Source organism: Oryzias latipes, chromosome 1 (assembly GCF_053564925.1).
Source record: "Oryzias latipes strain Hd-rR chromosome 1, Olatipes_Hd-rR_3.1".
Lineage (NCBI taxonomy): Eukaryota > Metazoa > Chordata > Actinopteri > Beloniformes > Adrianichthyidae > Oryzias > Oryzias latipes.
In genome coordinates this window covers 28,359,739-28,373,797 of record NC_136237.1, presented here as the reverse complement: position 1 = coordinate 28,373,797, position 14,059 = coordinate 28,359,739, and positions in this window count along the sequence as shown.

Sequence of the window (14,059 nt, the reverse complement as noted above, 5' to 3'; positions counted from 1 at the left end):
CATCAAAATAAGTGACAGGGGAAACCTCTCCATCTGAAGGGCACAGGAAAAGAAATCTGTACCCCAAAATGGGAATCTCATAGGTTCAAACTATTTTTAAATCAACAAGGCACTCATGCAGACAAGTCAGTGTTATTCATATACACACATGATGCATGTTTTGTTTTGGTTTTAAAAAGTAAAAAAAAAATTCAAGGGATGCCAACAAAATATTAGAGTAAGATTTTAGACAATATTTCTTTTAAGTTATTTTTACTTTTGATCTTGAAGTTTGGGATTAAACATCGGTTCCAGTTCATTTAGTGATGGACTTTTTAAAGACCCACTCTAATGAAAATGGTGTTTTTGGTGTTTCTAACATGTTCTTGTTCTGTTTTTCTCATGATGGAGGACATTTTACAATAATTTAAAACAAAAACTGCATTTCTTAGTATTTCTTTATTCAAATCGTGAGCACAGTTTGTAAAAGCTTGTAGTTGTGATGTAGAAACTGGAATGGGCAGGACAACGTTTTACTACTTTGCTCCATTCTGATCTATCCACTTGCAGACAAATAGATATGTAGATACAATAACGTCTTCGTTTTCCTCATCTGAGCTGCATCCGGCTCAAAACTGTACAGCTGAATAGCCCCAATGTTGCTCGCCATTTTTGTTGCACGGGTAATGTTAGGTTGGGGTTGTGAGCAGCTGTAAGCTAACAGAAAAGAGGATAAACAAAGGAATAATGGCATATAGGTGGAGCCTTACTTCTGCGCCGAGAGTCCCGCCCACAACTCAGTGGCCAGTTTCTAATGAACGACATGTCGCTCTGCACCAACTTTATGATTTTGGGCAACAATGGCATAATCATATTTTAAAGAACTCTGGGAATGCTTTTAAAATAGACCAAAAGACTGAGGATTCTTCCTCTGGAAAGATTAACGCATACCCTTCATGACAACATTGAGGAGTTCAACAAAGTCTGGCAACCAGTTCTGTATAAGACTAATCTCTCTTTGGATTGAACTCTGTTCTGGAGAAATATGAAAAAAAAAAAAAAAAAAAAACCTGTAATAGTCTTTTGCCGCTGGTGATGAAGGTTGATTGGTGATTTGTTCTTTTTATTTATTTACTTGTTTTTATTATTTTATTTTTAAACTGCTGCCTATTTATGTTAGGTTGTGATGTTAAAAAAAAAAAAGGGTTTGTAAACATCTTGATGTTCCATTTTTCATGTTTGACTGTTTTTCACTACCCAAATAAAAAGAAAATTAAAAAAAAAAAATAGACCAAAAGATGACTGCAGTGAGACTTTAATGATAGAATTTTTTTTATTTCAAGCAATTTCAGCAGTGAAAATGAACCACACAGAAATTGTGAATAAAAGTACACAGATATGTGAAATAAATCTATTTAGGACAGTAAATCAAACTAAATTGATTAGCTAATATAGAAAACAAAAAATGATTGCTCCCAGGCACATATTTGGACTTATACATAAAATACATAACACATATCACACTGAATCAAACAAATATATTAATTGCTAAATAGAGTTTGATTAAAGTTATGCATGTCCATCTTTGCGAGGTTCCTTTTTTTCTGCTCTAGTACCATTGGTTCATCCTTTTAATGCCCCACTCTGATCATGTTTTGATCTATTTTCAAAGCGTTCCCAGTTTTCTTTGTATTATGACTATGCCATTTTTAGGTCAAATTTAAAAACCTGAGTTGTTTTCTAGGACATAGTTTCTGCAGAGTGGCAGGGGTTAATTAGAAATTCACCTCTGAGTTGTGGGTGGCACTGTTGGCACTGAGCAACCCCACCCCCACTTCCTCTCACCTATCTGTCTATAGCTTGCAGGGTTGGGCAATTATTTTGACTCGCGGGCCACATTGGGTCTAATCTTGTATAGAAGTGCCGGACCAGGAGCAGATGCGTGGAGTGAGAAAGAAATAACGTAGAATCTGGATGAAAACATTAGGACTGCATATTATATCTTAAAACAGAACATTTTAGAGTTTTTCGGTTAAAGCTTTTGTTCTCAACTTAAAGCCAATTGCACCAATGGCTTGATGTACCTTGTGTAAAATTTAGAGAAATGCTGCATTCATGTGGTGTTTGAATGATTGTAAGAATGAAAAACAACAAATCTTCCAGCACCACATGGATACTAGAGCAGAGTCCCCAAACTTTTCTTGTGAGGGCCACAATAACTCTTTTTATGTAAACTTATTTATCTTTCTTTTATTGTAAAGCCCTAGATAAAAGTTGTATTAATTCATGATCATTTAAAAAAAATAAATAACAGTATTTATGAAATTAAAAATGACCAAATAATTGTGATTTTCAAAGACAAGAAGTCGGGGGAAAAAATACTGATACATTAACAAGAAAAAACAATAAATAGTCGATCCTCTCTCGTCATTGTCCCGCTGAGACTTTGAGGGCTGCAGCTCCTCACACGTCTCACAGTTTGCGCTAAACCTGAGCAGCTTTGTCCTGCACGTCTGTTTTTCATCCATTAATAATTTAAAAAAGACAAAATTTCTATGTTTTTCTGCTGCAGCTACGCATATATCTGCGTTACCTTGTCACCAGAACAGAGTTCCCTCGTTTATTTCAGGAGTTACGTTCTAAAAATAACCTGTGATCTGTGAAGTGCATGGAGTCTGATTACAGACGTTGTTTCTCTTTTGGCTTTTCCTATCAGGAGTTGCCACAGCAAAGGAGTCGCATGGTAAACTTGGCAATATTTTACACCGGATGACCTTCCTGATGCAACCCTCTCAAAGCAACTGGGCTTGGGACTGGCACAGAAGTAGAGAAGGGAACAGGGAGCAGCCTGGATTTGAACCTGGGTTTGATGGATGGAAGGTGCCGCAAACCAGCACGAGCTAAACCGGTTCCCCAGTCTGATTACAGACGTTAATGGCAGAAAAAGTCCTCACTGGCCACTTTCTACACTTCACCGTTTTCTCTTGTTTAAATTCTCAAACCTTCGTAGAAATTAGGTCCAGGATCTTAGAATGAAAGCAAAGATCTGATCGCAATCACAGATTTTTGTAGACCTGAAGAGCTCCACGTTTCTGTACAGCAGACACGTCACGGAGGAGATTGATTGACAACGTTTTCAGCCAATCAGGACACAGAACAGGGTGCGCTGTTTAAAAAAAGCAGCATGATCGGTCTAAGAATGAGCTAAACCGGGAAAGATGAACTGCGACGTAGAAAGGGAAGACTGTCTTCTGTTCTATTTCACAGGGATTTTTAGAGGGTATCAGGTTGGAGCACAGACTGCAGAAGGGTGGAATAAAATGTCACGTTCCATGGGGGTCTTGATCGTGTGGCCAGATAAAAATAAAAATTATGGGTCTCTGATATTGTTCAGTGGGCCAGACCAAACATGGATTCAGCCCGCGGGCCATACAGTTGTTTTCCCACCTCTGGCTTACAGCCTCTTCTATGAGGAAAATAAAGACGGACATGGATCTAGTCATCTATTAGTGGATGCTTGTTTGTTTTCCTGCATTAAAACTACAAGCTTTTTCAAAATACTTTTTTATGTCTGCTCCTGATTCACAATAATTTCAGTTCAGAAATACTCAAAAATGCATTTTTTAAACCTAATTTTCTTAATATATGTCCTCCGTCCTGAGAAAAATGCCACAAGAACATGTTAAAAACACTAAAAACATCATTTTTTTTGGAGTGTCTTAGTTAGAGGAAGGATGTATCTGTTTTTGCAATCAAGTCATGTGCGTGCTTTGAAATCCTATTAGCATATTTTTAATGCTTCATCAGAATTATATTGCAAATTCCCTGAAAAAAGTATGTAATTATAGGCTTTTTAATATCAAAATCAAGCAGAAACGTGAGTTTTCGAGTCTGCATTATTGCAGCTCCCTTGTATCTGCATCATGCAGTTTATTCTGAGAAAATATGATGCAGCTTGTTGTAGGCAGCAGTCCTCTGTCTCAGATCCCAGCAGATTAACTTTTCTATATAAAATGATACCCTCAAGCTACATGTCCCACTTAATGGTTTATTTCTTTCAGAGGGGTTGACTTTGAATCAGCTTTTCCTGCAGCTTCTTTTTGATTTTTCCGTATAAGTCAACATTTTAACCCTCGTGGCCAATCAATGGCTGCTGCAAATTTCGTTTTTCAAAAGAAGAAGTCAAGGATAGCAAAATTAGCCCAACAAGAAAAGCTCTGTTTAGCAAGCTGATTTCAAATGCAATCAGGAAGCACTTGCTGATGCATTACAGTCTTGAGAAGAGACTCTAATCTCCAAGCAGGCCCCGAGTAAACACTTTGCTCTGATTTTTTGCATCCACCAGCTTTTATGGAAGCACATCTCTGGTGTCAATCACAGAAATGTTGAACATTAGATTAGATCTTGCCAGACATCAATCACAGGGGGCGCAATTGGAAGCAGCAACAAAATTCTCTCCAGGATTAAGCTGCTTTTAAATTGGCTGCAGTGAACAAGATGAGCTGTGGGGTTGAAATATAGAGTAAGCCAGAGGATGGAGGCAAACAGAGAGGGGAGGACAAAGTGGTGTATAATGAGCTTTGTGAGAGGGGGAGAAAAACAAGAAAACTAACTGTGTTGCTGTGTTTAACTTAGAAAATCACGGGCAACTTGCTTCATTTTCTGAAATGAAACAATTTAGGAAATTATTTACTGAGTGGTAATTAAATTCATGATGAAACTTTAAATCGGCTAAACAAATAGCTTTCCCAATTAGCTTTCCTTGATTCCTCCTTCAGGCAGCTTCCAGGATATTGTTATTTTCTTGCTTTACCATAATCTTCTTAAATAGGATAGTTTAGACTGCCTTAGAAAGGTGTTTTTTTTAAAAGGAATTGTTACTGTTTTGTTGAAAATTACTATTCCATATGGAGTGGACGTGTAAAAAATTATTTGTTTAAATTTAAACATCAGCAAACATGGGATTTTCCTCTTCTTTTGTATAAAACAATATGAAAGAAAGAAGTTGCAGGTCAAATTTTATTTCATTCTTAGTTTGAGAAATCTTTCCTACATGTTTATTTGCTCATATTAATATTGATGGTTCAATTCAGTCATTTGAGTAGAGATCATTTGAGAATGTTCAAATCGGTCATAAATAGTATTGAAACATAAAAGTGGATATTTCTTGTATTGTTTTAACTCATCTAATTTTTCCTTTAAAATATAAGTCTGAAATTAATTATTATCATTATCAGCATCATCAATTTACATTTAAAAAACTAATTATATCTAATTTTTCTAACAGTTTTTTGTCAAATTTATATGAAAAACAATGGAGTTTTTTTGCAAAATGCAGTTTATTTTGGTTCTGGAAAAACATGAGAGGAGGAAAATCCCAAATACCAGTGTGAACAAGGAATGATCTTGACTTTTCAGCCTTAATTATATGGTGGAAATACATTAAAAATATATAAAAAAAAAAAAAAACGAATATGAATTAGTAGATTACTGAAACCTTTTGATATTTCAAGAACGTAAGAGAACCCATGGAATGGTTACAGAGAAAACCCGAACAAAACACTTTGATGTTTCTATTAAAGAAAACTGGACAGTAACAAATGAATGCAGACTCAGCAGCAGAATGAACAAGCATTAAACCACAGACTTTTGAAAGACCTAAAGGCTTTGAATGCAATGGCTGAGGCCCAGAGGCCTTTTAATTAGAAAAATCCTAAATTCGGTTCCACTAAACTCAAAAAAGTTCCTAGTGGTTTCTGTGGAATTAGCTGAAAGGGAACTATGGCTCTAAAACACTATGGGCCTTAAAGAAGGTAGAAAAACAAAGCAGAAAAATAATCATTTTCTATTGAAAATGGAGTGTACCGTCATGTTCCCAGACTGTAATCTGATTAAACAAGTAAAATTACACTTAGCTTGCCCATGACATCAATTATTTTATACACCAGTCCTTACATCCTGCCTGAAAAGAACTGACAAACTTTAAAAGGCATATATTGGATTTTCTAGAAAAACTAGTAAAAAAACTTCTTCTTTTTTTCTTTAAACCTAATGCTAATTTCTGATTTTCTTGCATGAGACAGAACCCCCTTAAAGGTCTTTTCATCATCCATGTGGATCAGAGTATTTTGTCAGATATCCTGACTATTCCAGCAGTGTCTTTATTGCTGTTGATGTTTTGCAATCATAGTATTTTGGGGAAAAATGTAGATTAAGATTTACATGGTGTTTACAGTCAGGAAAGCAAATATTTGCGGGTCTCAAAATAAAAGCTGATTCAGAACTGGTTCAGAGTTGAGACCAACACCATTCCACCTGTTATTTGCTTTTTTTTTTACTTTCATATGTGAAATCATGGGTTCTGAAAGCTTTTTTCGCACTATAAAGGTACGCTTAAAAACCTTAAAGTACCACTCTGATCATCTTTTGATCCATTTTTAAAAGCGTTCCCAGTGCTCTTTCAATTATGATTATGCCGACTTTAGCCAGAAAAAAGAAAAAAACTGTTGTTTTCTAGCCATAGTTTCTACAGAGCAGCAGCAGTCCATTAAAAATTCACCTCCGAGTTAAGGGCGAGAGTGTTGGGGAGTACAGGCTTCCACTCCACTCATTTCCCATCATCCACTCATTAGCCCCTCACAACACACATTTGTGGCAGCAATATTGGAGCTATCCAGCCGTAGAGTTTTGAGCCCGACTCCTACTTGGATGAGGAAAAAAGAGATGTACATGGGTCTATTTGTCAACAATGAAGAGGAGCAGGGAGCTGCTTGCAGCCCTCAGATTGCTGTTTTGTGAGTAACAACTACAAGCTTTTTCAAACTGCAGTTTTTCGTCTTCACCACAATTTGGATAAAGAAAAACTCAGAAATGCAATTTTTTTATCTTAATTTTCATCATATGTGTTCTCTCTCATAAGAAAAGTCTACAAGAACAAGTCTTGTGGCGCCCCCTGCGCCGTGCCCAAGGCAGCCACTTCCTGCCAAGAAGCGCATCGCCATAGCTATCTGACTCATTTAATTCGATAAAATGTGTTTCCATTGCACTCTTGCAAAATACATCAATTCCAATACGACTCAAAAACCACCCCCTCAAATGGCAAAAACCCTTTTCGATAAATGCGAATTTTTTTCCATTACGCAAATTTACTATCACAAATCCAAATTTGTGCAATTTCATAGTCATTGGAAACACAGCAACTGTTGGTGTTTATGGCCAAAGAAGAACTGACAGTATTGTCAGAGCCTGACAATACTGTATCAGTTAGTTCAGTCTCCAGCAGTCACTGTAGATCAGGGGTGCCCACACTTTTTTGGCATGCAAGCTACTTTTGAGACAAGAATCTCCACAAGATCTACCTATAGACTTCAAAATTGTATACCAACATATGCAGTATTTTTAGTCTAAAATGCTGTTTCTGCACAATTCATTAAAACAAAAAACTACACAGTAAAAGCACACAGATGTTTGTGAGAGGACAGTGCATGACATGTAGAACAATAGCTACAAGTCATGGCCTGAAATTACGCACCAAAGTCACTTTATTCAACTTCAAAGTTGACAACTTTTAATTTAACTTCAGTCTAAAATACTATGTTATTGTACCAATAACTCAAAAACTACATAGGAAGAGTACACAGATCTTTGTGAGGAGATAGTTTTGTCATGTGAATTAATATTATTTTTGTAGTAATAAATAAATAGAACAGATAGGGAGTTTTATTATGAAAACACAAAGCAGCGACGATTGAATCTCATGCTCTGCTGTAAACAGTGTTATGGGGAAAGCATGACATTTCTAAAGAAACGCTCCTCCGGCCAGAGTGGTCTTCCGCTGGAAACCTGGTATGTAACAGGACCGGCAGAAGCTCAGCTGCCCGTCGAGAGAAGACAGACAGAAAGAAAAAAGTGTAGTTAAGCACAGTGAAAAATGTTTCAGAGGACATTCGATTGGCCATTCTGCATGTTAATCGAGTGACGTTTGACATGGTGAGTATTTTGATTCGCTGACAGATTTTAAAAAAAAAAATTATATATATATATATATATATATATATATATATATATATATATATATATATATATATATATATATATATACTTATTCTTTTTTTTTATTTATCTTTGTTGGCCTGCGATGTACCATCACATCCTTGAGCACCCCTGCTGTAGATGTCATTGCATGCTTCGAAACAAAACCATAGAAAACGTTGAATGGCTCAGGACTCCCTGAAGAAGTACAGTCTGCTTTGCCCTTTGAAAACAAAATCCCTGTGGATGGCCATGGTGCAGTAGAAGGGCGGTCAAACTCTGATCGGAAGATTGCAGGTACAATTCCCGCCTTGCCTGCCTATGTGTCAAAGCAGGGGTCGGGAACCTATGGCTCGCGAGCCATATATGGCTCTTTTGATGGTCACATGTGGCTCGCAGACAAATCCTTAATTATACTTTTTTTTTTCATTAGACCAGTCCTTCTCGGGCGCGATGCGATGCCAGAGGCGCGCAGTAGTAGCGGTGCTTGGAGAAAAAACTATCAGTTTACTGTTATCTATTATTTCACAGAGTTTTTACCACCCGGAAACCTTTGAATTGCCTCCCTGAGGAAGAGCGCGCTGTTTTGGGGACGGGATGTGTGAGGAAGAAAGCAAAGGGGGTGGGGGGTGGGGGACCGGCAGCAGGTGAATCGCGCAGAGATGGTAAAAACGTAAACCTGCTGCCCGTCACTCCTGCAGCGTGGGTGTGTGTGTTTGTTCCATGTCTGTCTCACATCTAAAGAACATTCAGACCTAAGATCTCGTTTAAAGTCTCAACGCCTGCATGAAGCAGAAACTCACCACGTATCAACCAGACTAGACAATCAGCAAAACTACCACCAGAAATACTCATCATTTATTAGCAACAGTATAACAATGTTATTAAAAAGAATCCACAGACTTATTGGACTTTAAAAATGTTGAAATTACATCAAATGCACACATTCATTTGTATATTTAGTTTTAAACATATTGTCGCGGACTGAGTTGGATGGCTGTTGGGCCGCGTTAAAAGTTCTGGAGTTCATGGAACGCATCGTTCAAGCAGAGATCTGATTGGCCCTCAGTTCTGTCGCTCAGCCTGTTGTTAGGGAGTTTGGACCAATGGGGTTCAGCCATGGGCCGAATAAGGAAATGGGAGGGCTGGAGCAGGACGGGGGAATATAAAGTTGGGAGAAGCGCTCTCGTCTCGGCGGGAGAGATTCAGGAGTTGCTGAATTGATTGTACGGCGTTTGTTGCGGTCTACAGTAACCAGAATAAAGAACCCTAAAAGAGGTTAAGTCTCCGTGCCTTAGTGTGGGAAAGGGACACTACATTATTGTATGGCTCTTTCGAAATTACATTTAAAAATATGTGGCGTTTATGGCTCTCTTGGCCAAAAAGGTTCCCGACCCCTGTGTCAAAGTGTCCTTGGGCAAGACACTGAACCCCACCTTGCCTCTGGAGGAAGGTCGGTGCAAGTGTTTGGCAGTGTGTGTTCATGAAAGGGTAAATGGGAAGGTAGAAAAGCACCATCCAAGTATACCATTTACCATTTGTAGTTACATCACCATTCCAGTCTGTTAAGGTAAGGGAGTTCGTACTCTTCCACCATCTCTTCCACCATGATGGACTCTTAGTTTGACACAAAACTGCACCCATAAAAAAAGCTAAACATCCCTTTTGTTGTTTACAATTAGTACTTGTCAGGTTCGAGGCTTGATGAGCATGAAGGATGCAGATATGCAAAAACTAAGGCAAGAAACCCAAACCATGACAGTACAGAATATTTTCTAAAGTGGTTCATCAGTTCTAGACTCTTTAATTTCACTTGCAAAAGAAATGCTTGATTCTGTGGCCATTTTTTGTTTTATTTTATTTATAGTCTATGCTTTTTATGTAAAGCAAAATAAATACACTTTAAAAGAAAAAGAAAAATGGATAGAAGTGTGTTTCAACTAAACATAATATACCAATGGCGTTCGATGTCCTTATGCTAAGAATTCAGAGGCAACACAGCAGTTGAACAGATTCTTGTTCAGTTTGAGTTTACCTTTACAGGTATTTTGGGGGAGGACTTGGAAAAGGTTTGAACTTGGCAGTAAAATCCAATCCCTGTTTATGTCCAGAGGCAGTGACTAGATCCCATCTTTTTATGTTTTAGATTTTTTAACACTCAGTGTGTTCTTTCAGCTAAAGGAAAAAATCATTTAAAGTTCTTGAAGGTAAAAGGATCTGCAGGAAAATGCCGGCGCTCAAACCAACTCTGCTCCACATTATCTTCGAAAGGTATTAGATTGTGCAGCATGTTTTTGTTTCTCTTTTCTCATCATTATTTTTAATGTATCCAACAACTTCAAAGGCTTTGTTGTCAAAATATGTTGCGTTTCTACCGCCGTGTCTCCAGTCACCTTCTCAAATATGTCTTCAACACAAATGAAATTAAATTAATTGGCAAGGAGACTGGCAGCTGGCGGGAAGCAGCTCAGGCAACAAATGGCTCATATTAATATGGAACATATCCTTTACACCAGAGAACAGACTTGGAGTTATCCAGTGGCTTTACATTAGAAATGATCTGAATGTGTGTGTCATGTTTCCACAGATATACTTTATGGCCAGATCTTTATGCATTTCCCTTGATCATGTGGGAGCCATCGTCTGCCTTACCGTCTACTGTTGACTGTCATTTTCTGACACAAATTTAACCAAATATCATGATACCATCAAAAAATACAGTACATACTATGTAAGTCTCATACAGAACAAAGATTGAATTTTTGTAGAGACGGTTAAATATAAAAAACTGAAGTTTAAAATAATGGCTATATAGACAAAAGGAATGTAAAGCAATGGCTATATAGACGAAAGGATTGTAAATCTATGGCTACGTAGACGAAAGGAATGTAACGCAATGGCGATATAGACAAAATGAATGTACGGCAATAGCCATTTAGACGAATTTAATGTAAAGCAATGGCCAAATACACAAAATGAATGTAAAGCAATGCCCATATACATGAATTGAACGTAAAGCAATGGCCATATAGACTAAATGAATGTAAAGCAATGGCCAAATGCAAAAATTAATGTAAAGCAATGGCCATATAGACGAAATGAATGTAAATCAATGGCCACATACACAAAAGGAATGTAAAGCAATGCCCATATACATGAACTGAATGTAAAGCAATGGCCATATAGACTAAATGAATGTAAAGCAATGGCCAAATGCACAAAATGAATGTAAAGCAATGGCCATATAGACGAAATGAATGTAAATCAATGGCCACATACACAAAAGGAATGTAAAGCAATGACCATATTCATGAAATGAATGTTAAGCATTGGCCATATTAACGATAAGAATGTAAAGCAATGGCCATATCCACAAAATGGCAAACACACTATGTAGTGCACAAGGACTGTAAAAACAATGAATGAATCGAGGAATGATGTCACCCATAGAAAATCCTTTCCCTCCAGCTCTCGTGAGAAAACCCCTCTCTATTGCTTTCTGATACAGATGCCGCCATGTTGAACCAAGACAACAGTAATTGGTCTGAGTCGTTCTGAGTCATCGTATCAATGGCAACTACAGTCGCCATTGCCATAGATACGATGACTCAGTCTTTTGCCCTTCCAAACCCAATTTTCTCCATTTGTACAGACTTGGGACCAGCAAATGAAAACATTGAAAAGTGCCTCCATGTATTTGCAACAACTTAAAGCACTTTACAGACCTAGGCAGTCTTGCATCCAAGGACAAACTAGACCCAACTCTGCTTAGCTTTCGAGTTTAAAAGATATCAGCTGAATGAAAGGTCTGAAAGGTGAGGGCTGTGAGCAAAAATTACAGGAAATACAACATGCATGAGTTTTTTTTCTTTTCTTTTTTTAATCACAGCATACACAATAGATGAAAACACAAAAAACATTTTGTTTGTACCAATTTGCACAAATTCAGCTGTATGTCCGGTAATTACATTAAACAGTATTCAACTATTGTAAGAGACAATACAAAATTTCGCAATGTAGGGTGTAGATGTCAATGGATTGCACTTTCTAATTATTGTTATGTCGTTTTTAAAAAGCAGATCCACATATCTGCTTTTGACCAGGGCTGTGGTGTGAAAAGCCTAAAAACACTAGTATACTCAGCATACCCTCACCTCTAAAAGGTTTTGACAAATAACAATAATGCAAGACAGACAGGTACAAAGTGTGAATTTTGACTTTCTTTTTATACCGGACTGGTGGATTTCAAATCTGTGGAGACCGTGTAAATAATACCTAAAGTGTGTGATATTCTTTATGTATTGAAATTATAGCTTGGGGCTAGTCTTTTGTATTGGTGACGGTGTTTATTTCAGCTTGCTTGCTGCAATTCTCCCTGTCATTTTGGTGTGCTGGCAGGTAGAATTAAACCTTGGAATAATAGGCTCCTAAAGTAATTACGCCTAAGGTTGTCCCATAGGTTGAGTCTATTGTGAAGATCAGGGTAAAAGTAAGTCGTACACACCCTTCTGTTTGTGAATTATCACGCTTGTAAGTTATTTTCACGATATTTTTACGGTGGCCCAGAAGGGTCACAAAACAAAACACATTAACTTTACACACAACACATTAACTTAACACACAACACATTAACTTAACACACAACACATTAACTCACAACACAATAACTCACAACACAACACATCAACTCACAAAACAACACAATAACTCACAACACAACACATTAACTCACAACACAACACATTAACTCATGGCCCAGAAGGGTCACAACACAACACATTAACTTACCTCACAACACATTAACTCACAAAACATTAACTTACCTCACAACACTTTAACTCACAACAGAAGTAAAGCAGCAATGGAAGTGCTTTTATTCTGAAATTTCCACTTGGCTGAGGGGCTAACTACCTAACACAAAGTAACATCACAGTGAGCTGTGGAGGGAGCACGTTTTTTCTACAAAAGAAGCTAGCAGTAGTGTTGCCAGATTGGGCGGTTTTGGTTCTAAATTTGTGGGCAAAAATGGCTTTGGCCGGGTTTGCATAATTTGGGCGTTTTTTTATGGTCGGTGCGGCGGGTTTATTTTCCCCTCATGAATATATAATAGCTGACTACGTTAAGCCGTGGGGCTGTGAACTTCTATGTACTGAAGCTCAGTAAACACACCAGGCAGAGACGCTTAAGGGGCTCTGTCATCTAACCTGTTGTTGGGGATGTGCAACGCCCCGCCTCTCAGAAATTGTGTTCTTTAAAGCCTGACACTGTGGCTGCGTGTAGGAGGAGATACCAGCTAAAGTTATTGTCCGATTGCTACATGGATTGGTGTCTGTGTTTATCAATACTTTTATTATTAGTCTGAACTATCTTTTATTTTGAAAAATCATCGGATCGGGTGCTAAATCCGTCCAGTAGGGGGAAAAACTCAACGAAAGCTGTGTATTTTTCTTTCTCCTGATCTAATAAATGGAGGACAGTATTGAATATTTCTTCAGCGGACCGGCCTTCTTTCATTCATTTTCTTAACCCGCTCTATCCCCGCTATATGCAGCTCTTTCTTCCGTGTGCAAGGCCGGAGCGCTCCGACTATCGTGTCAACCTATGATGACCGTATTTTGCGCTCTCTGTGTAGGATACACTGGAGGAGCTCGGGGGGAAACAACTCTCAGCTGCCTGCAGAGGATGTGAACAGGTGAACAGGTAGAGAGGAAAAGCAGGTAGAGAGGCGGGGGAGGGGCTTTGGCCATTCAAACTCTGTCAGAGAGATGTAAACACGGCGTCAGATTTAGGTGCAGCTTTCACTGCAGGAGTTGAAGCAGAGACTTTCTCTGGATGATCTCAAACATTGAAACATGATTACCAAGTAGAACTCTCCAAAATACTAAACCCCCTCTCTCCACATTCTTGGTGTCTAGTGTTGCGGAGTGTGTATGTCTGTGTGCGTGTGTTGGGGACCGCACGTTCGTGTGTAAGAGGAGGGAGCGGAAGAAAGGAGATGAGAGGAGCGCGCGTGCAGCGACAGAGGGGTGTGAGAGCGGAGGGAGGAGTG